We start from the raw sequence: 22,267 nt of genomic DNA, 5'->3' as shown, positions 1-22,267 counted from the left end.
TAACATCTTACAAGAGAGCACCGAAATGTCACAGCAACTTGTACCACCACACACCAGACCGACAGGAGTGTTTCCAAAAAAACATCCAGCAACAAGATAAAAAAGAAACAGACTCCTAAACAAGCAATGCACCTCTTCTTAGGTATGTAGTCGTAGATCTGTACACAAAACAGAGCGCTAGAGAGTAAATCACCTACGGAGGTGGGCGGGTCCTTCTGTAGGTACTTCAACTCCTTGAGGATCCTCTTCGACGTCATTGACCAAACTGAGAGCACCTAGAGGGGGGTGAATAGGTGATCCTGTAACACTTCAAAAACTTAAGCCACAAAACTTGATTAATTGTTAGCACAGTAATTTGCCAAGTGGCTAGAGAAGGATCTCAACACAACACAATAACCAAGAGATATCAATCACAGAGATGGCACGGTGGTTATCCCGTGGTTCGGCCAAGACCAACGCTTGCCTACTCCACGTTGTGGCGTCCCAACGGACGAGGGTTGCAATCAACCCCTCTCAAGCGGTCCAAAGACCAACTTGAATACCACGGTGTTGCTTTGCTTTTCTTAATCCCACTTGCAAGGAATCTCCACAGCTTGGAGCCTCTCGCCCTTACAAAAGATGTTCACGAAGAATCACAGAGCAAGGGAGGGATTAGCAACTCACACACGACACAAAGATCACAGCAAATACGCACACGCAAAACCCAGACTTGAGCTCAAGAGACTAGCACACTAGAACGGAGCTCAAATCACTAGAATGTCGAACAAGTGCGCAAGAATGAAGTGTGAGTGATCAATGATGCTCAAAGGATGCTTGGTGTTCTCCTCCATGCGCCTAGGGGTCCCTTTTATAGCCCCAAGGCAGCTAGGAGCCGTTGAGCACAAATCTGGAAAGCCATTCTTGCCTTCTGTCGTCGGGGGCACCGGACAGTCCGGTGCACACCGGACACTGTCCGGTGCCCGATTTCCTTCCTTAAACAGCGAAGCCGACCGTTGGAAAACTTGGAGCCGTTGGCGCACTGGACATGTCCGGTGCACACCGGACAGTCCGGTGCCATCTTCCAGCCGTTGGCTCAGCCACGTGTCCCGCGCAGATTGCGCGGCCGACCGTTGGCCCGGCCGACCGTTGGCTCACCGGACAGTCCGGTGCACACCGGACAGTCCGGTGAATTTTAGCCGTACGTCGCCGGTGAATTCCCGAGAGCGGCCAGTTCGCTCGAGCCAGCCTGGCGCACCGGACACTGTCCGGTGCACCACCGGACATTGTCCGGTGCACCACCGGACAGTCCGGTGCACCACCGGACAGTCCGGTGCTCCCAGACTCAGCACATTCTTGGCTGCTCGAGCCAAGACATTTCCAATTGGATTTTTCCTGTTTCCAGCACTTAGACACAATACATTAGTCCATAAAACAATGTACTAAGTCTGAGAAACATACCTTTATCCTTGATTTGTACTTTGTCCACCTTTTTACCCTTAGGCACTTGTGTTGGACACTAAATCACCAAAACACTTAGAAATGGCCCAAGGGCACATTTCCCTTTCAATCTCCCCCTTTTTGGTGATTTATGCCAACACAACATAAAGCAAGTAGAACAAGTACAAAATCACTTCAAATAAGAACTCAATTTATTTTGATTCAAATTTGACATATATGGATCACTCTATGCCACCACTTGGTTTGTTTTTGCAAATCAATCTCAACTTTCTATCTCTAAGTTAAACACACATGTTAAGACATAAAGAGAGTCATTCCAAGAGAAATTGATTCAAGATTTCAAAAACTCCCCCTTTTCCCATAATCAATACTTCTCCCCACAAGAAGCCAACTTTTGACAAGAGAGACAACAAAAGAGTTTTGACAAACCAAAAGCTTTATTCTACTATTTTCAAAATCTCTACTATTTTCAAAATCTCTCAAGTGGTAGCTGATCCATTTATCGCTTTGGCCTTTATTTTCTCCCCCTTTGGCATCAAGCACCAAAACGGGATCAATCTTGGCCCTTTAACCCCATTGCCTCACCAAAGTCTTCAACCAAGAGCAAATAGGCAATAAGAGTATAAAGATGAACTTGGAAGAGTTACTCTTTTCATCGGAGTGCAGTGGAAGTCTTGCATGGTCCAAGTCCACCTTTTCCCTTTCAATTCTCCTTGGAGACTAAAACAACCAAACTCAAGTACATGGTTAGTCTCAAAGGGTCAAGTTGTAGCATAGCTCCCCCTAAATATGTGCATCACTTGCAAACAGGACTTGTGAGGTCCAGGGAGTGTTTGTACAACTTGAGCACCACAATAAGCAACAAAATGCAGAATGAACATGATCAAGGGCATAAACACATGTATGCTACAATTCAATCCAAGTTCCACGAATCTAAGATATTGAGCTCACTACGCAGCCTGCAAAAGGTCTTCTCATCTAGAGGCTTGGTAAAGATATCGGCTAGCTGGTTCTCGGTGCTAACATGAAACACTTCGATATCCCCCTTTTGCTGGTGATCTCTCAAAAAGTGATGCCGGATGTCAATGTGCTTTGTGCGGCTGTGCTCAACAGGATTTTCCGCTATTCGGATAGCACTCTCATTATCACATAGGAGTGGGACTTTGCTCAGATTGTAGCCAAAGTCCCGGAGGGTTTGCCTCATCCACAGTAGTTGCGCGCAACACTGTCCTGCGGCAACGTACTCGGCCTCAGCGGTGGATAGGGCAACGGAGGTTTGTTTCTTAGAATTCCATGACACCAGGGACCTTCCTAAGAATTGGCACGTCCCCGATGTACTCTTCCTATCGACCTTACATCCAGCATAGTCGGAATCTGAGTACCCAATCAAGTCAAAGTTAGACCCCTTTGGATACCAGATCCCGAAGCAAGGCGTAGCGACTAAATATCTAAGAATTCGCTTCACAGCCACTAAGTGACACTCCTTAGGATCGGATTGAAATCTAGCACACATGCATACGCTAAGCATAATGTCCGGTCTACTAGCACATAAATAAAGCAAAGAACCTATCATAGACCGGTATGCTTTTTGATCAACGGACTTACCACCTTTGTTGAGGTCGGTGTGTCCGTCAGTTCCCATCGGCGTCTTTGCGGGCTTGGCATCCTTCATCCCAAACCGCTTTAGCAAGTCTTGTGTGTACTTCGTTTGGGAGATGAAGGTGTCGTCCTTGAGTTGCTTCACTTGGAACCCAAGGAAGTAGTTCAACTCGCCCATCATCGACATCTCGAATTTCTGCGTCATCACCCTGCTAAACTCTTCACAAGACTTTTGATTAGTAGAACCAAATATTATGTCATCGACATAAATTTGGCACACAAAAAGATCACCATTGCAAGTCTTAGTAAAAAGAGTTGGATCGGCTTTCCCAACCTTGAAAGCATTAGCAATTAAAAAGTCTCTAAGGCATTCATACCATGCTCTTGGGGCTTGCTTAAGTCCATAGAGCGCCTTAGAGAGCTTACACACATGGTCGGGGTACCGTTCATCCTCGAAGCCAGGGGGTTGCTCTACGTACACCTCCTCCTTGATCGGCCCGTTGAGGAACGCGCTCTTCACATCCATTTGGTACAACCTGAAAGAATGGTGAGCGGCATATGCTAGCAAGATACGAATTGATTCTAGCCTAGCCACAGCAGCAAAAGTCTCCTCAAAGTCCAAACCTGCGACTTGGGCATAACCTTTTGCCACAAGTCGAGCCTTGTTCCTCGTCACCACCCCGTGCTCGTCCTGTTTGTTGCGGAACACCCACTTGGTTCCCACAACATTTTGCTTGGGACGAGGCACCAGCGTCCAAACTTCATTGCGCTTGAAGTTGTTGAGTTCCTCCTGCATGGCCAACACCCAGTCCGGATCTAGCAAGGCCTCTTCTACCCTGAAAGGCTCAATAGAAGAGACAAAAGAGTAATGCTCACAAAAATTAACTAATCTTGAACGAGTAGTTACTCCCTTGCTAATATCACCCAATATCTGGTCGACGGGATGATCCCTTTGAATCGTCGCTCGAACTTGGGTTGGAGGTGCCTGAGGTGCTTCTTCCTCTTCAATTTGAACATCCTGTGCTCCCCCTTGATCATGCGCCTCCACTTGAGGTACCTGTTCGTCATCATGGGTTGGGGGATGCACCATAGTTGAGGGAGACGGTTGATCTTGCTCCAAATGTTCGTGAGGCCGTACATCTCCAATCGCCATGGTGCGTATCGCGGCCGTTGGAACGTCTTCTTCATCTACATCATCAAGATCAACAACTTGCTCTCTTGGAGAGCCATTAGTCTCATCAAATACAACGTCGCTAGAGACTTCAACCAAACCCGATGATTTGTTGAAGACCCTATACGCCTTTGTATTTGAATCATAACCTAATAAAAAACCTTCTACGGCTTTGGGAGCAAACTTAGAATTTCTACCCTTCTTCACAAGAATGTAGCATTTACTCCCAAACACACGAAAATACGATACATTAGGTTTGTTACCGGTTAGCAGCTCATACGGCGTCTTCTTGAGGAGGCGGTGAAGGTAGACCCTGTTGATGGCGTGGCAAGCCGTGTTCACGGCTTCCGACCAAAAGCACTCGGGGGTCTTGAACTCTCCAAGCATAGTCCTCGCCATATCTATGAGCGTCCTGTTCTTCCTCTCTACCACACCATTTTGCTAAGGTGTGTAGGGAGCGGAGAACTCGTGCTTGATCCCTTCCTCCTCAAGGAACTCCTCCACTTGAAGGTTCTTGAATTCAGACCCGTTGTCGCTCCTTATCTTCTTTACCTTGAGCTCAAACTCATTTTGAGCTCTCCTTAGGAAGCGCTTGAGGGTCCCTTGGGTTTCAGACTTATCCTGCAAAAAGAACACCCAAGTGAAGCGGGAAAAGTCATCAACAATAACTATACCATACTTACTTCCTCCTATGCTCAGATAGGCGACGGGTCCGAAGAGGTCCATATGCAGCAGCTCCAGAGATCTTGACGTGGTCATCACATTCTTGCTGTGATGTGCTCCTCCCACTTGTTTACCTGCTTGACAAGCTGCACAAGGTCTATCTTTTTCGAAATGAAACATTGGTTAGACCTATCACGTGTTCTCCCTTTAGAAGCTTGTGGAGGTTCTTCATCCCCACATGTGCTAAGCGGCGATGCCACAACCAGCCCATGCAAGTCTTAGCCATTAAGCATGCATCTAGACCGACCTCTTCTTTTGCAAAATCAACTAAGTAAAGCTTGCCGTCTAGTACACCCTTAAAAGCTAGTGAACCATCACACCTTCTAAAGACAGACACATCTACATTTGTAAACAGACAGTTATATCCCATATTGCATAATTGACTAACAGATAGCAAATTATATCCAAGAGACTCTACTAAAAACACATTAGAGATAGAGTGCTCATTTGAGATTGCAATTTTACCTAACCCTTTTACCTTGCCTTGATTCCCATCACCGAATATTATTGAATCTTGGGAATCTTTATTCTTGACGTAGGAGGTGAACATCTTCTTCTCTCCCGTCATATGGTTTGTGCATCCGCTGTCAATAATCCAGCTTGAACCCCCGGATGCATACACCTGCAAGGCAAATTTAGGCTTGGGTCTTAGGTACCCAACTCATGTTGGGTCCTGCAAGGTTAGCACAAATATCCTTAGGGACCCAAATGCAAGTTTTGTCTCCCTTGCATCTTGCCCCTAATTTCTTAGCAATTATCTTTCTATCCTTTCTACAAATAGCAAAAGAAGCATTTAAAGCATGATATATTGTAGAAGGTTCATTTACTTTCCTAGGAATATTAACAACATTTCTCCTAGCCATATTATGAACAACATTTCTCCTACCAACATTTCTATCATGCACATAAGAAGAACTAGAAGCAAACATGGCATGAGAATCAAAGACATTATATGCATTACAACTCCTATAAGCATTTCTAGATTGTCTCCTATCATGGTACATAAAGGCATGGTTCTTTTGCACACTACTAGCCATAGGGGCCTTCCCTTTCTCCTTGGCGGAGATGGGAGCCTTATGGCTTGTCAAGTTCTTGGCTTCTCTCTTGTAGCCAAGTCCATCCTTAATTGAGGGGTGTCTACCAATCGTGTAGGCATCCCTTGCAAATTTTAGCTTGTCAAATTCATTCTTGCTAGTCTTAAGTTGAGCATTAAGACTAGCTAATTCTTCATTTAATTTGGAAATTGAAACTAAATGATCACTACAAGCATCAATGTCAAAATCTTTACACCTATTACAAGTTTCAACAATTTCTACACAAGAATTAGATTTACTAGCTACTTCTAGTTTAGCATTTAAATCATAATTAAAACTTTTTAACTTAGCTATAGTTTCATGACAAGAAGATAATTCACTAGAGAGCATTTCATTCCTCTTAATTTCTAGAGCAAGAGATTTCTGAGCTTCTACAAATTTATCATGTTCTTCATACAACAAATCCTCTTGCTTTTCTAAAAGTATATTCCTATCATTCAAGGCATCAATCAATTCATTAATTTTGTCTACCTTGGTTCTATCTAATCCCTTGAATAAGCATGAGTAATCTATCTCATCATCATCACTAGACTCATCCTCACTTGAAGAAGCATAAGTACTAGTATTATGAGTGCTTACTTTCTTCTCCCTTGCCATGAGGCAAGTGTGACGCTCGTTGGGGAAGAGGGATGACTTGTTGAAGGCGGTGGCGGCGAGTCCTTCATTGTCAGAGTCGGACGAAAAGCAGTCTGAATCCCACTCCTTGCCAATATGAGCCTCGCCCTTTGCCTTCTTATAGTTCTTCTTTTTCCCCCTCTTGTTCCCTTGATCCTGATCACTATCATTGTCGGGACAGTTAGCAATAAAATGACCAAGCTTACCGCATTTGAAGCATGAGCGCTTCCCCTTGGCTTTGGTCTTGCTTGGCTGTCCCTTGCGACCTTTGAGCACCGTCTTGAATCTTTTGATGATGAGAGCCATCTCTTCATCATTAAGTCTGGCCGCCTCAATCTGTGCCACCTTGATAGGTAGCGCCTCCTTGCTTCGTGTTGCCTTGAGAGCAAGGGGTTGCGGCTCGTTGATCGGACCATTCAAGGCGTCGTCCACGTACCTCGCCTCCTTGATCATCATTCGCCCGCTAACGAATTTCCCAAGAACTTCTTCGGGCGACATCTTGGTGTACCTGGGATTTTCACGAATATTGTTCACCAAATGAGGATAAAAAACGGTAAATGACCTTAGCATTAGGCGGACGACGTCGTGGTCCGTCCATCGCGTGCTCCCGTAGCTCCTTATTTTGTTGATAAGGGTCTTGAGCCGGTTGTATGTTTGTGTCGGCTCCTCGCCCCTTATCATCGCGAACCGTCCAAGCTCGCCCTCCACCAACTCCATTTTGGTGAGCAAGGTGACGTCGTTTCCCTCATGAGAGATCTTGAGGGTGTCCCAGATCTGCTTGGCATTGTCCAAGCCGCTCACCTTGTGATACTCGTCCCTGCACAAAGAGGCTAGCAACACAGTAGTAGCTTGTGCATTTTTATGAATCCGTTCATTAATAAACACAGGGCTATCCGAGCTATCAAATTTCATTCCACTTTCTACAATCTCCCAAATGCTTGGATGGAGAGAAAACATGTGAGTACGCATTTTGTGGCTCCAAAATCCGTAGTCCTCTCCATCAAAGTGAGGGGGCTTGCCAAGTGGAATGGGGAGCAATTGAGCATTTGAACTATGCGGGATGCGCGAATAATCGAAAGAAAAGTTTGAGTTAACCGTCTTTCGTCTATCGTAGTCGTCGTCGTCCTTTTGGGAGGAGGAAGATTCGTCGCTGTCGTAGTAGACAATTTCCTTGATGCGCCTTGTCTTCTTCTTCCTCCCGTCTTTTCTTTTGTGGCCCGAGCCTGAGTCGGTGGGCCTGTCATCATTGGGCTCGTTGATGAAGGACTCCTTCTCCTTGTCGTTGATCACCATCCCCTTGCCTTTAGGATCCATCTCTTAGGGCGGTTAGTCCCTTTCTTGAAGAGAACGACTCTGATACCAATTGAGAGCACCTAGAGGGGGGGTGAATAGGTGATCCTGTAACACTTCAAAAACTTAAGCCACAAAACTTGATTAATTGTTAGCACAGTAATTTGCCAAGTGGCTAGAGAAGGATCTCAACACAACACAATAACCAAGAGATATCAATCACAGAGATGGCACGGTGGTTATCCCGTGGTTCGGCCAAGACCAACGCTTGCCTACTCCACGTTGTGGCGTCCCAACGGACGAGGGTTGCAATCAACCCCTCTCAAGCGGTCCAAAGACCAACTTGAATACCACGGTGTTGCTTTGCTTTTCTTAATCCCACTTGCAAGGAATCTCCACAGCTTGGAGCCTCTTGCCCTTACAAAAGATGTTCACGAAGAATCACAGAGCAAGGGAGGGATTAGCAACTCACACACGACACAAAGATCACAGCAAATACGCACACGCAAAACCCAGACTTGAGCTCAAGAGACTAGCACACTAGAACGGAGCTCAAATCACTAGAATGTCGAACAAGTGCGCAAGAATGAAGTGTGAGTGATCAATGATGCTCAAAGGATGCTTGGTGTTCTCCTCCATGCGCCTAGGGGTCCCTTTTATAGCCCCAAGGCAGCTAGGAGCCGTTGAGCACAAATCTGGAAAGCCATTCTTGCCTTCTGTCGTCGGGGGCACCGGACAGTCCGGTGCACACCGGACACTGTCCGGTGCCCGATTTCCTTCCTTAAACAGCGAAGCCGACCGTTGGAAAACTTGGAGCCGTCCGGTGCACACCGGACAGTCCGGTGCCATCTTCCAGCCGTTGGCTCAGCCACGTGTCCCGCGCAGATTGCGCGGCCGACCGTTGGCCCGGCCGACCGTTGGCTCACCGGACAGTCCGGTGCACACCGGACAGTCCGGTGAATTTTAGTCGTACGTCGCCGGTGAATTCCCGAGAGCGGCCAGTTCGCTCGAGCCAGCCTGGCGCACCGGACACTGTCCGGTGCACCACCGGACAGTCCGGTGCTCCCAGACTCAGCAGATTCTTGGCTGCTCGAGCCAAGACATTTCCAATTGGATTTTTTCCTGTTTCCAGCACTTAGACACAATACATTAGTCCATAAAACAATGTACTAAGTCTGAGAAACATACCTTTATCCTTGATTTGTACTTTGTCCACCTTTTTACCCTTAGGCACTTGTGTTGGACACTAAATCACCAAAACACTTAGAAATGGCCCAAGGGCACATTTCCCTTTCACAAACCCTAAACAAAATCCTTAAAATCCACAGATCAAATCAAACCTAGGGTAGGGTACCGTAGATCGAGCCAATAGAATCAAGGAAGGTGGTTGTATCGACCGGTGACAGGGGGACAACTGAGGATGGCGCGGGGTCGATGCAGCGACTGTCTCCCTCTCTTCTCTGAGGTGGGCGATGGCGACAGAGTGACGATCGGGCGAGGATAGTGTGGGGTAGGTGCAGCGGCCACCTCCCACTCTTCTCCAAGGCGGGTGATAGCAACGGAGGTGGTCGTGCCGGGGGGACCAGGCACCAGGCGGGGATGGCACGGGGTCGATGCAGCCGTCGCCTTCCTCTCTTCTCTGAGGCGAGCGACGACCACGGAGGTGCTCGTGTCGGGGGGGACCAGGCGGGGATGGCGCGACAACAACGAGGAGTCGGGGGATGGCGCGAGGTGGATCTGCGGGAGGGGAGGTTAACGAGAGGAAGCGAGGAGTCGAGCGACGTGGATTGCAGCATTCAATGAGCTTGTGTGGCCCATGGTGCAAGGCAGAAGAGGAGAGGAGGCAAGCAAGGATGGAAGGGGCACGCATGTGGATCGTTGGAGCACGGACGAGGATGGAAGGGATGCGGGGAGGAGTATGGAAGGGGCGGGCTAGGATGGAAGGGAGGCGGGGGAGGAGGATGACAGTCGGGTTTGCCGACGGGGATCACGGTCGGGGGGCGAGGGAAGGGGGTCACGGAGGCAGGGGCGAACGTGCAGGGGCAGAACCGTGCACCGTGTGAACGCCTACACTACTGTCTTAAGAAGTAGTATAGATTGAGTAAATAAGATTTAAAATTATAAAGGGATTTCCATCTTTCCAAGTGAAATTAGTTCATTTTCTCTTGAGAAAATAGGAATCCCTCGGGAAAATGGAATTCTCAAACTAGCCCTAGGAGGCATCAATGTTAGACTTTAGTTTGCTATTTTATAACATGTTATGTACTGAGTTTTTAATATAATTTTAACATGTTAATGGACTAAATTATATCAAGACAAGCTCGTGGGACGGGTATGCGGGGAGCGGGGATGGGAGATAACTTTACATCCCGTCCCCGTGAACCCGATGAAAACTAAATTTTCTCCATTTAGATCCCGTGGAAACTAAACTACTCCATCTTGTCTTTTGGGAACACTATTTTTTCAAAGAAATCATATTTTCTCAAGGGAAAATAAACTAATCTTCCTTGGTAAAATGAAAATCCTTGGGAAAATAGGGTTTTTAAACTAACTATAATGACTAGTTTAGAAACCACATTTTTCACAGGATTTTTATTCTCAAGAGAAATTAGTTCATTTTTTCTTGGAAAAAATAGAAATCTTTTGGAAGAATAGAGTTCTCAAACTAGCCCTAATAAAATTTTTTGTGGGGATTTGGAGATCCGGTCCTCGCTATCTCTAGTCGTCGTGGAGATATTCTTGACTCTTCTCCTTTTCGTGGGTCATTTTTTTTTGACTTTCTTTTGTTTCGAGTCATGTGGGTACCAAATTTAAACTAGAGACATGGACAGAGAAGTCTTTTCTAGAGCAACTCGGCCTCGATAAAAATAGCTTTTTGTATCTAGCTATTTAGAGTATCTTTGAGACATGGCTTCTAGTTACTAGTATAATATGCGTGTATTACAATAGTATATAAAAGTATTTGATAAAATATTAATACATAATAATTTAATAAAACAAATAATACATATTATCATCGGTGTTATCAAATTTACATACAACAGTGTAAAACCAATTTAAGATTTGAGAAAAAAAAGATACGATCACCAACCTTATCGATGTCAAGAACATAATTAGATCGAAGAGGCATAGGAGCTGCACGGCGCTAAGCGTGTAGAGGACACTTCCCTTCTACAGTTCTACTCAACACCTCACATGTTCGAATTCAGCAAACTATCGTTATTAAGTTATCTCCAGTAGCTTACTCATTCATCCTCATATTCAAACTTTACTCTGTGAATGGTGCAATCTATAGTGCAAAACAATGTTTTAAGTGACTGTAGGTTAATTGTTGTCGACGGTCTTACTGGATTGAGTATGCACGAGTCTAGAGCCGCTTTTATATAAATTGTGTTCGAAGCAAATAACAAAGGTCTGTCAATGACCGTTTTCTTCATCTGCACAGGGAAAGAATTTCAAGCAACAGTAAATAATATAAAATTAAAGAACAGATAAATCCTACCTAAACAAACTTACTGTACGATGTTGAAACTGCACTTTGTCAATTCTACTGAAGGTCACAGAAAAGGGGGATGACTTGTCAGATGTTCCCTTTGCTCTGTTACTGAGAATTTGATGCCATGCCTATGTAAGAATCTATGTCAATTGTGCTCCTAAATCAATCAACTCCAGATGTTGACTCCTGCTTGTCAACCCTATTGTTACCTGTTTGTTATAATCATTTAACCAATTGATCGGTTTGTTTGTTACATGTTTTACAGGACCACTTGGCTTTGATGATGGAAACTCTTGGGAAGATGCCTCGGAAGATTGCTAGCTTAGGAACTCGTTCCAAGGATTACTTTGATGACGGTATGTTTTCTTCTCAAGTGATTTTACTCTCATGATCAAGTGATTTTACTCTCATGACTTCCTTCTCTTTTCTTCTGTTTAAGTTGTTACCATGGTTCATACAAATCTGAGGCAGTTTCCTTTCTCCTATATCTTCTCTTTTCTTGTAGCAGTTTTATTGTCATCAGGAGGTGTTTTAATGAGAAGAATTACTAGCAGTCTTTGCGCCATTAAGTCAGTTTATGTTTATGTTTCTGTTTAATGAGAAGAATTATTCGGATGTCAGTTTCTGTTTACTAGCAGTTCTAACCTCCAGGAAGGCCTGGATCGTCCTTCATCTAAACTAGAAGGTGCCACGTTCCATCATATTCGTTGTCAGGTCCTTCAAACGATGTGGCGCTTGGTCAGTGCTGTCCTCACGGTGTTTATCATATTTTAAGTTGCTACTATAGTTTCTGTTTAATTACAATCATTGTTTCTGTTTAATTACAATCATAGTTTCTGTTTAATAGTTTCTGTTTTTTGTTATCCATATTTTAAGTTGCTACTGTTCATATGATTGTAATTCAAATGATTGTAATTAGTTCAATGAGAAAAATTACTAGCAGGAGGATCTGTTTAATTCAGATTATTGTAAATCATATTTAGATGATTGCAATTAGTTCATTTTATGGGTCAAAATCATATTTTTAGTTCAAATCTGTTGTAATTTGTTTAATAGCGCTTAAAATTTTGAAATTTGGCGTAAAACTAGCGGCAACCCAATTGGGCCAAGCTAAAAAAAATGAGAACCAAACAATGTATAATATGAGCCTGGTTCATTTTAATCAGGCAACCAAACATTGTTTGTTGGCTCTAAACATGCGAGCTCCCTTGAGCCTGGTCCTTTCACTGAGCCAGGCTCAGGTTGGGCCAGGCAACCAAACACATCCTAAAGTACACTGCAAAACCTGGTTTGTTCGCACATTCACGCTCATAAACAGATTCATCACTCCGCAGTATGTTGGAGTTAAGCCTGCTAATGGCTAAAAAAACCAACCCACACCTAAATATAGTAATTTTGACATCCATCCCACACCCACCCAAAACATAAGGATGAAATTAAACCCAACTCAACCAATAACATTATTGACCCCAAACCAATCTATAACTGGGTGAAAACCCATGGAAAACTCGTGGGTTCAGCTTGTTAAAGCAGCAGCATACATAGTGACATTGAAGCTACATGTAAATTTATCACTGTGTATGCTGCTGACTTAACAAGCTAAACTCATAGGTTTTGCATAGATTTCACCCAGTTATGAATTAGTTTGGGGCCAATAATGTTAAGTAAATAATTTATTGTAGAACTTCAGCCAAGTTAAATAGATAATTTATAGTTAAAGGCACATGTTTGGTTAGATGTTAGATTGCATAAAAGTTGCGCATATACCTTCATGCTGGAGTAAGTCAACAAAGAAATGCAGATAATTAAAAAAATGCATATATGGATGTGAGCAGGGGGCTACCGTGGTACTGTGCTACCGTCGTCATGTTGTGTTACCGTCGTCGTCGCGCAGGGGGCTCGACGTCTAAGGGGATGGAGCACGACCCGTGCTGGTGCTGGCGAGCAGGCGGGAGAGGAGCGGCCCGTGCTAGCGAGCAGGCGTGAGAGGAGCGGTCGAGCGGGGATGGAGCGGAGTGCGCTAGGCCGAGATGGAGCACGAGAGAGGAGTCGCCGGGCGCCAAGGCGTGATGCGCACGACCGCTAGGGCGGGAGAGGAGCACTGAGTGTAGCACGAGGATGAAGCACAGGAGTTAGGGTTGAGTACTTGAGTTGCGTCTATAAGACTGTAAGTCTGCTGGGACTTGGACACTTGATAGTCGAATACGGTCCATACGTATGGGTGAAGACTCGTGGAAGCCCATGTCTATACAAACTCATCTACATCCATGGGTATCAACCATTTTTGACCCGCAATACAAAAAAAATCCACCCAACCCGTTCACAATTAAAACCCATCACAACCCACCAAACAAACTCATTTATTAAACCCACCTAAAATATTGAAGGCCTACATACGGATGGGTAAGACCCATGGAAGCTTATGTCTATGCAAATCCATCAACACGCATGGGTATCAATATTTTGACCCGCAATACAAAATAAATCCACCCAACTCAACCCGTTCACAATTAAAATCCATCACAACTCACCAAAACAAACTCATTTATTAAACCCACCTAAAATAACCGTTTACACCCACCCCATTTGCATCCCTAGTTGGAGTTGGAGGTAAACAGTTGAGGAGCACTAAAAAATAACTGAGACTCCCATTCTTCACCATGAATACAGGAATAATAAATGTGTGGTAACCAGGGGCGGAGGGCCCAATATGGCCCAGTATTGCCTGGGCAATACCTTGGGCTGGTCCAGCAAGAGATTAGGACAACAGGTGTAGAGCGCCAGCCGCCAGCTCGAGTGACCGAGTGGACCACAAGCATAGGCAGTCGGCGTCTTGGTGAGCGACGAGGCGACAAGGCGTCGAATAGCGGGGCGGCGGCTGCCTGTGGCTTGCCTGGCCACCTCCGCTGACCGCGGCTCCGCCCGACCACCCGACGCCCAACGGCTAGTCCGCCATGCGCGAGTCACGTCTCGGCGCCTGGCTGCTGGCCGCTGGCCGCACAACCATGCAACGCAGCCACACTGCCCACGTAGGAGAGCAGCACATGTGCTGGACCGGTATGGTTTGGTAATTGGTAGGGTTGTAATTATAAATTGTAATGTCTTCTAATTTTTAATATGCAGATTTTTCAATTTGATTTTTCAATTTCAATAGAAACAAAACAACGTGCCTAATCCAATAGATTTTTTAATGTGCAGATTTTCCAATTTCCAAATAGCAGATATGGATAGAAACAAAAACAAGACAAATAAGAGCATCTCCAACAACGTGACCTATAAAAATGCCTTATAATTTAAAAATAAGTAAATTTTATAGAATTTAGGGCACCAACAAAACACCCCGCTCCAACAGTAAAGCCCTAAATCTAAATTATAGGGCATCCTACTACGGTGTAGTATATTTGAGGCACTTGAGAGGGTGCCCTATAGTTTTTTGACAAAATTTGTTGAATTGAGGCACTGTTGGAGTGGTTTTTCCTGTGTAGAGCCCTATATTTCGATTTGAGGCATTAGTTTGAGGCATTGTTGGAGATGCTCTAATATGACCCAAAAAGTATCTCTCGTTATTATGGGAACACTCCCTGTTGTAATGTCTTCTAGTTATCTAATACATGCTATATGCTTCGTAAAATGACAGATTTAAAGAGCTATTTCAGTCAAACTTCTAGTAGAAGTATACCAAGCACTCACGCTAGTGGAGTTTGCAATGAATCCGAAATACATATGCAATTGCCTAGATCTTCTAGAACTAGACTCAACTAGAGGTATATTCTTATTTCACTTCTTCAACAATTTTTACTTCAATTTGCCATTGGTAACTCATTTTTTTCTTTTTTCAGATTTTGTTTGCTATATGACATTTGGTTGTAAATGAATTATAATCAAGATGACTATTAAATTAGGTATTTTTCAATATCTATTACTTATTTTGTAGCTATAAATTGCTTTGATTTGTGTCGTAAATTTTTATATATCGCTACGTTAGTAATACCTAAATTTTCTAGCGTCCTTCGCCACTGGTGGTAACCGTTGAGGGGGGAAATACCTTCCAATAGTAGGCCATCTTCAACGTATCATGAAAAAAATCTCCCAAGCCCGCAAGCTTCAAATTTTGTGCAACAACATATCATTGGTTGTAGGGTTTTAAAGACAAGAACGTTGATATGATTGACTGTGTAAAAGAAAGGAGTCCCAAGGGAGTGTAGTGTTTGGACAAATGTGGCACAATACACTGCATCTTGTATACCTTAGGGCTAGTTTGGAAGTCTAAAATCCGTAGGGGATTGGAGGGGCTAAAATCCCCTCCTTATTTAAAATTGAATAAGGAGGTGATTTTAACCCCTATAATCTCCTCCGGGTTTGAGTCTCCCAAACTAGACCTTAGAGTCGTAGAGAAATACAGGCTTACAAGCATGGCGGGGATTTTCCAGTGAGTTTCAGGCAGCAAGCTTACAAAGTTACAACGCTCTCGTACGCTCGGCGGTTCTCTTCGTTTCGAGGGAACCCATTGACATGGAACCTATCGTTTCCACTCTGAAGCATGGCCTTGAGCAGGAACCTGTAGATGAGGTCGGACGACACGAGCTTCCCATTCGTGCATCAGGTTCTTGATCATGGCACTGACAATATGTGTATCTGACTGAACTTTTTGGGTGCGGGAGGTCGCTTGCGCTCATATGGGTGAAGCCAAACTGCCTGACAAACTTGGAGCACTCTCTTCAAGTCTTTGAGGCTATCCGCAACTGTTACCCCTAAATATTTCCCCCTATATCACTTTTTCCCCCTATTTCCCTCCCTATTTTTTCATCTCCCGCAGCGGTTCCCCCTAAATACTCCCCTATACCCCACTACCACTATAAAATATCATTTTCTATACCAACTATCAATTTTTTATCTACTAACAATTACTCGTGGACCCACAGCACAGTGTTTAGGGTGATGAACAGTGACACGCTAGATCTGGGGGGAGAGAGAAGGAGACCGACACGTAGGGGGCGCTGTAGGGGGCACCGCTGCGGCCATAGGGTGCCCCCTACGCGCCGCATGCAAGGGGAGGGGGAGGTGCAGCGTCCACCGCTGCGGCTAGTCTCATAGATGCCTTCGCAGATGTCATGTTGCATCCTCGACCACCTGTTAGAATTATAGGCATTTTCCGTATTATTTTAATTCCATAAATTAACATTATGATAATGACATATAATAAATAATTAACCATAGAAATCGTGATCTTAAATTGATCCATACCAATATGAATCAAGAGAACATAGAGCATGTGAATTATATAAATCATATAAATACGATAAACATGTATACTGACTGAACAAATGAAAATAAACAGATAGAAACATAAATAACATGACTGTAAAATTAAAACAGACAGATCTATCATATTATAATAAGACAGAACAGATAAGATAAAATCATTCGTAAATATGAAACAACATAGATGAATATATGAAACATATATAATCTCTAGAACACAAAACAGTAAGTAAATAAACTGATCATACCCTCTCATGCGCTCTGATGATCCAGATCCTTGGCCAGCTTCCTTTGTCATGTTGAAGATGTTTTGGGCAGTCGCGTAGACGCTCCCCAAAAACCTAATTGCCGATCCCCGTGCAAGGTCTCGAACGGCACCGGCTTCGGAGGCACCTGCCCTCTCGCTTCTCTGTGCGCGCAGAGTCACGAGATGAAAATACCCTCACTCGGCGGCTGGACTGTGAGACTGAAAGTGTTTCTCGCGTGTACCGAGTGACAGGGGTGCTCCTCTATTTAACCTCTCGCAGAGGGAAGCTGAAGGAGAAAGGTCGCCGAGTCACGCCAAGAGTCGGCCAGCTCTAGCCGAGTCATGCCATGAGTCGGCCTGCTGAAGGAGAAGGGTCACTCGGCTGGCTGACGAAGAGACAGGGTCACTCGGCTGACGAAGAGACAGGCAACTGAAAGGTTAACGCGGTTAGTGAGTGCTAAAAATTAACACAATCACACCACGCCCGCTCGCCTGCCTGCCTGCCTCGCCTCGCCTCGCCTCGCCACGCCACGCCACGCCCTTGTCCATTTCTTGACTTCTCAAGTTAAGTGGAAGAAATCCCACCATATAAGTCAAGCCAAAAGACCCTTGGACTTCCAATGTGGTACTATTGGTATTCTCCACCATTACACACCTTAGAGTTTATTCAATAAATGGGCCAATCCCATAAAAGATCCAACAATCCCCACCAAACTCTAGGGTTTGTAATGATGAAGTATCAGAATCACAATTCTTTGATATACCAGTGTTTCGATGGAGACTGTTAAGTTGAACATCCATCTAGAATAAGAGTCTCACTCATTCACAACTGAACAATGGACTATGCCTTGAATTGACAGTTTTGTGCGAAATAAGATTCACTCAAATCCTTTGCTGATACTAGGCTGCAAAAGGGTATTCCCGCTGTTTAGAAGCATATAAGTCACACTTCAGTGCCTTTCATGAGTATTTAGGGATTACCCAAGTCCCATAGACTGTGACCAGCAGTCTGACTCATATAGGTGTATTCCTCGAAAGATGTTCTGTAGGACAACATCTCACCTTTATAAGACTCTTGGAATACATTAAGGTAAAAACCATCCTGCCTTACAGATAGGAAAGATGTGCATCAGAAATGAGTTAAGGAAGGGATCTTTCCTCACAATCTACTCCTAGCTTGTTTCTCCACTCTACTTCACGGGATCTCCGATCACATAGAGCAGGTTACCACTAGAGTAGATTTCACATGGGCCTCATACCCATTTCCCTCGATGCACTTTCTATCACATTGCGTGATAGACCCTTAGTGAATTGATCTGCCAGATTATTTGATGTGTGGACATAATCCACAGTTATAACTCCGGAGTTTTTCAACTTTCTGACAGATTTCAATCTCCTCTTAACATGTCTTGTAGACATCATGTTATTCCTAGAACTGTTAACCTTTGTAATCACCATTTGGTTGTCACAGTTCATGGAAATAGCCGGTATCGGTTTTTCAACTACCGGTAAGTCCAATAGGAAATCACGAAGCCACTCATCCTCAGCCCCAGCAGTGTCTAATGGTGCGAGTTCTGCTTCCATTGTAGACTTCGTTAAGATAGTCTGCTTGCAAGACTTCCAGGAAACAGCGCCACCTCCAAACAGAAACACATATCCGCTTGTGGCATAAAGCTCATCAGCATCAGAAATCCAGTTGGCATCACAATAGCCTTCCAGCACTTTTGGGTTTCCGGTATAATGAATACCGTATGTCATAGTACCTTTCAAATACCGCAACACTCTCTCAAGAGCACGCCAGTGATCATCTCCTGGTTTCGACACAAACCGACTTAGCTTACTCACAGCATAAGAGATGTCTGGCCTTGTTGCACTTGCAAGGTACATGAGCGAGCCAATGATCTGGGAGTATGTCAATTGATCCCTTGCTATTCTCCGATTCTTTCTCAATAGCACACTGGGGTCATAAGGTGTTGGAGCAGGATCACAGTCACTAAAACCAAAGCGACTCAATACCTTTTCCACATAATGGGATTGTAACAAAGTTACCCCACCATCAGCTTCTCTAACAAGCTTGATGTTTAGAATGACATCAGCTTCTCCCAAATCTTTCATTTCGAAATTGCTCGATAGAAGATTTTTAACTTCCTCAATCACATTGAGATTTGATCCAAAGATCAAGATGTCATCAACATAAAGGCATAGCATAACAGACTCACCCCCACCATACCGATAGTATACACACGTGTCAGACTCATTTACAACAAATCCAGCTGCTGTAAGAGTATTATCAAACTTTTCATGCCATTGCTTAGGTGCTTGTTTTAGGCCATACAATGATTTTATCAACCTGCACACCTTGTTCTCTTGACCATCCGCGATGAACCCTTCTGGCTGATCCATATAGATCTCCTCATCCAACTCTCCATTTAGGAAAGCTGTCTTAACATCCATCTGATGAATGATAAGACCATAAGAGGCTGCCACGGCTATTAATGTGCGAATTGTAGTCAATCGAGCCACTGGTGAGTAGGTATCAAAGAAATCTTCACCCTCCTTTTGGGTATATCCTTTGGCCACAAGCCTTGCCTTGAACCTCTCGATTGTACCATCAGGCCTAAGCTTTTTCTTGAAGATCCATTTGCAACCTATAGGTTGACAACCATAAGGACGGTCAACGACCTCCCAAGTTCCATTAGACATAATAGATTCCATCTCACTCCTTACTGCTTCCTTCCATAAGTCAGCATCAGGAGAGGAATATGCCTCACTAATGGTAGTTGGTGTGTCTTCCACAAGGTACACTATAAAGTCATTACCAAAGGATTTTGCAACCCTCTGTCTCTTGCTCTTTTGAGTGACTATAGTGTCATCCTCCTCAGGGATGTGCACGTGAGAATCCTCAGCATGATCTATAGGAATCGACAGTTCGTGCTCATGGGGAATTATAGTCTCATGACTTGTATCACTAGGTGTATTCTTCATGGGAAACTCATTCTCAAAAAATGTTGCGTCTCTTGATTCCATGATAGTATCAACATACATATCAGGCACATCAGATTTTATAATTAAGAACCTATACCCAGTGCTGTGAAAATAGTACCCAAGGAATATACAGTCAACAGTTTTAGGCCCAAGTTTACGCTTTTTGTTGATTGGCACATTCACTTTAGCCAAGCAACCCCAAGTGCGTAAATACGAGAGATTTACTCTTCTCTTTTCCCATTCCTCAAATGGAGTGATCTCTTTGTTCTTTGTTGGAACTCTATTCAGGACATGACATGCTGTCAAAATCGCCTCACCCCACCATGCCTTGGATAATCCCGCTGTACTCAACATGGCATTCACCAAATCTGTTAGAGTGCGGTTTTTCCTTTCAGCAATCCCATTGGATTGTGGTGAGAATGGCGGTGTCCTCACATGAATAATACCATGTTCCACGCAGAACTCATCGAACACATTAGAGAAATATTCTCCACCTCGATCAGACCTTAACCATTTTATTTTCCTCTCAAGTTGGTTCTCAACTTCAGCTTTATAGGCCTTAAAATAATTGAATGCTTCATCTTTTGTTTTTAAGAGATACACATAACAAAATCTAGTGGAGTCATCTATAAAAGTGAGAAAGTATCTTTTACCACCTTTGGTCAAAATTCCATTCATCTCGCACAGATCAGAATGAACAAGTTCTAGAGGTGCCAAACTCCTCGCCTCAGCAGCCTTATGAGGCTTGCAGGGTTGTTTTGATTTAACACACACATGACACTTAGACTTTTTGACCAAGTTAAATTTAGGAATTAAATTTATATTTGCTAACCGCATAAGACAACCAAAACTCGCATGACAAAAACGTGAATGCCATAAATCTGACTCATCAGAAAAATTAACAGAATTCACCAGTTTATTACACACATCATGCAGTGATAAGCGGAACAAGCCTCCGCAGTCATATCCTTTACCAACAAAATTACCATGTTTCGACACAACACATTTATTAGACTCAAGAACAACTTTGTATCCATCTCGACATAACATAGAAGCGCTAACAAGATTCTTCTTGATAGAGGGCACATGCTGCACGCTCTTCAATGGCACCGTCTTTCCCGAAGTAAACTTCAGAATGACCGTACCAACACCAAGAACATGAGCACGCGACCCATTTCCCATTAACAAGGTGCCAGACCTCCCGACCTGATAGGAAGTGAACATAGAGGCATCAGCACACACATGAATGTTTGCACCACTTTCCATCCACCACTCAGGTGAATTACAGACTGAAAGAACAAATGGTAAAGAATTACCATACCCAGATGTTCCTCCTTCAGTTTCAGTGGTTACAACATTAGCTGATTTCTTGTCTTGAGTGAACTTGCGATCAGGGCACTCTCTTGCCCAATGTTGATCACTGCCACAGACAAAGCATCCTCCCTTTCCCTTGTTATTGTTGTTCTTCTTTTTAAATTATGCTGTTTGAACAGGTTTATTCGCGTTCTCTGGTTTGTTCTGGTTTTTCTTCTTGTTAAACTTCCGGAAGTTTCTCTTCTGCACCACATTAGCAGTAGAGGTCTCCACACCTTTTCCATTGTCCTTTGTTCTAGCTCTTTCCTCAACATCAAGAGTACCAATGAGCTCTTCCACATTGAACTCTTGTCTCTTATGTTTGAGAGAGGTAGCAAAGTCCTTCCAAGAAGGTGGCAACTTGGCGATTATACCGCCAGCCACAAACTTATCAGGCAAAGGACAAGGAAAGAGTCTGAGTTCCTTAGCTAGTGCCTGAAACTCATGAGCCTGTTCCACTACAGATCGGTTCTCAACCATCTTGTAGTCATACAGCTGCTCCATGAGGTACAGCTCGCTACCAGCGTCAGTTACTCCAAACTTTCCGACAAGTGCATCCCACAACTCTTTCCCTGTGGGAAGGATGATATAGCTTTTCTGGAATTTTATATCCAGTGCGCTAATTACTGCTCCTCGAAAGAGGTTGTCTTCAGCCTTAAACTTAGCCTCATCCTCAGGAGGTAAGTTGGCAGGCTTGCCCTCAGCGGCATGAAAACAAGACATTGCAGTTAGCCACAATTCCATCTTAGCTTTCCATATCAAGAAGTTTTTACCATCAAAAGGATCAGGCTTTAGCACAGCAGCAAAACCTCTGATAGAAAAATGCCTAACATTAGGTTTTTGGATTGTTAGAATTATAGGCATTTTCCGTATTATTTTAATTCCATAAATTAACATTATGATGATGACATATAATAAATAATTAACCATAGAAATCGTGATCTTAAATTGATTCATACCAATATGAATCAAGAGAACATAGAGCATGTGAATTA

The 22,267-nt window shown here is 44.0% G+C and overlaps 1 long non-coding RNA gene across 1 annotated transcript; it reads left to right on the top strand.

Moving 5' to 3' along the window:
* The first annotated feature begins 11,471 nt into the window (after positions 1–11,471).
* Positions 11,472–12,386, top strand: LOC109942427 (uncharacterized). Its single transcript, XR_002265252.1, has 2 exons — positions 11,472–11,557; positions 11,691–12,386. It is a non-coding gene; the product is annotated as an uncharacterized lncRNA (long non-coding RNA).
* The last annotated feature ends 9,881 nt before the right edge of the window (positions 12,387–22,267 follow it).

The sequence above is a fragment of the Zea mays genome, chromosome 9 (genome assembly GCF_902167145.1).
Source record: "Zea mays cultivar B73 chromosome 9, Zm-B73-REFERENCE-NAM-5.0, whole genome shotgun sequence".
NCBI classification, from domain to species: Eukaryota; Viridiplantae; Streptophyta; class Magnoliopsida; order Poales; family Poaceae; genus Zea; species Zea mays.
This window is presented reverse-complemented; position numbering and strand designations above follow the sequence as displayed.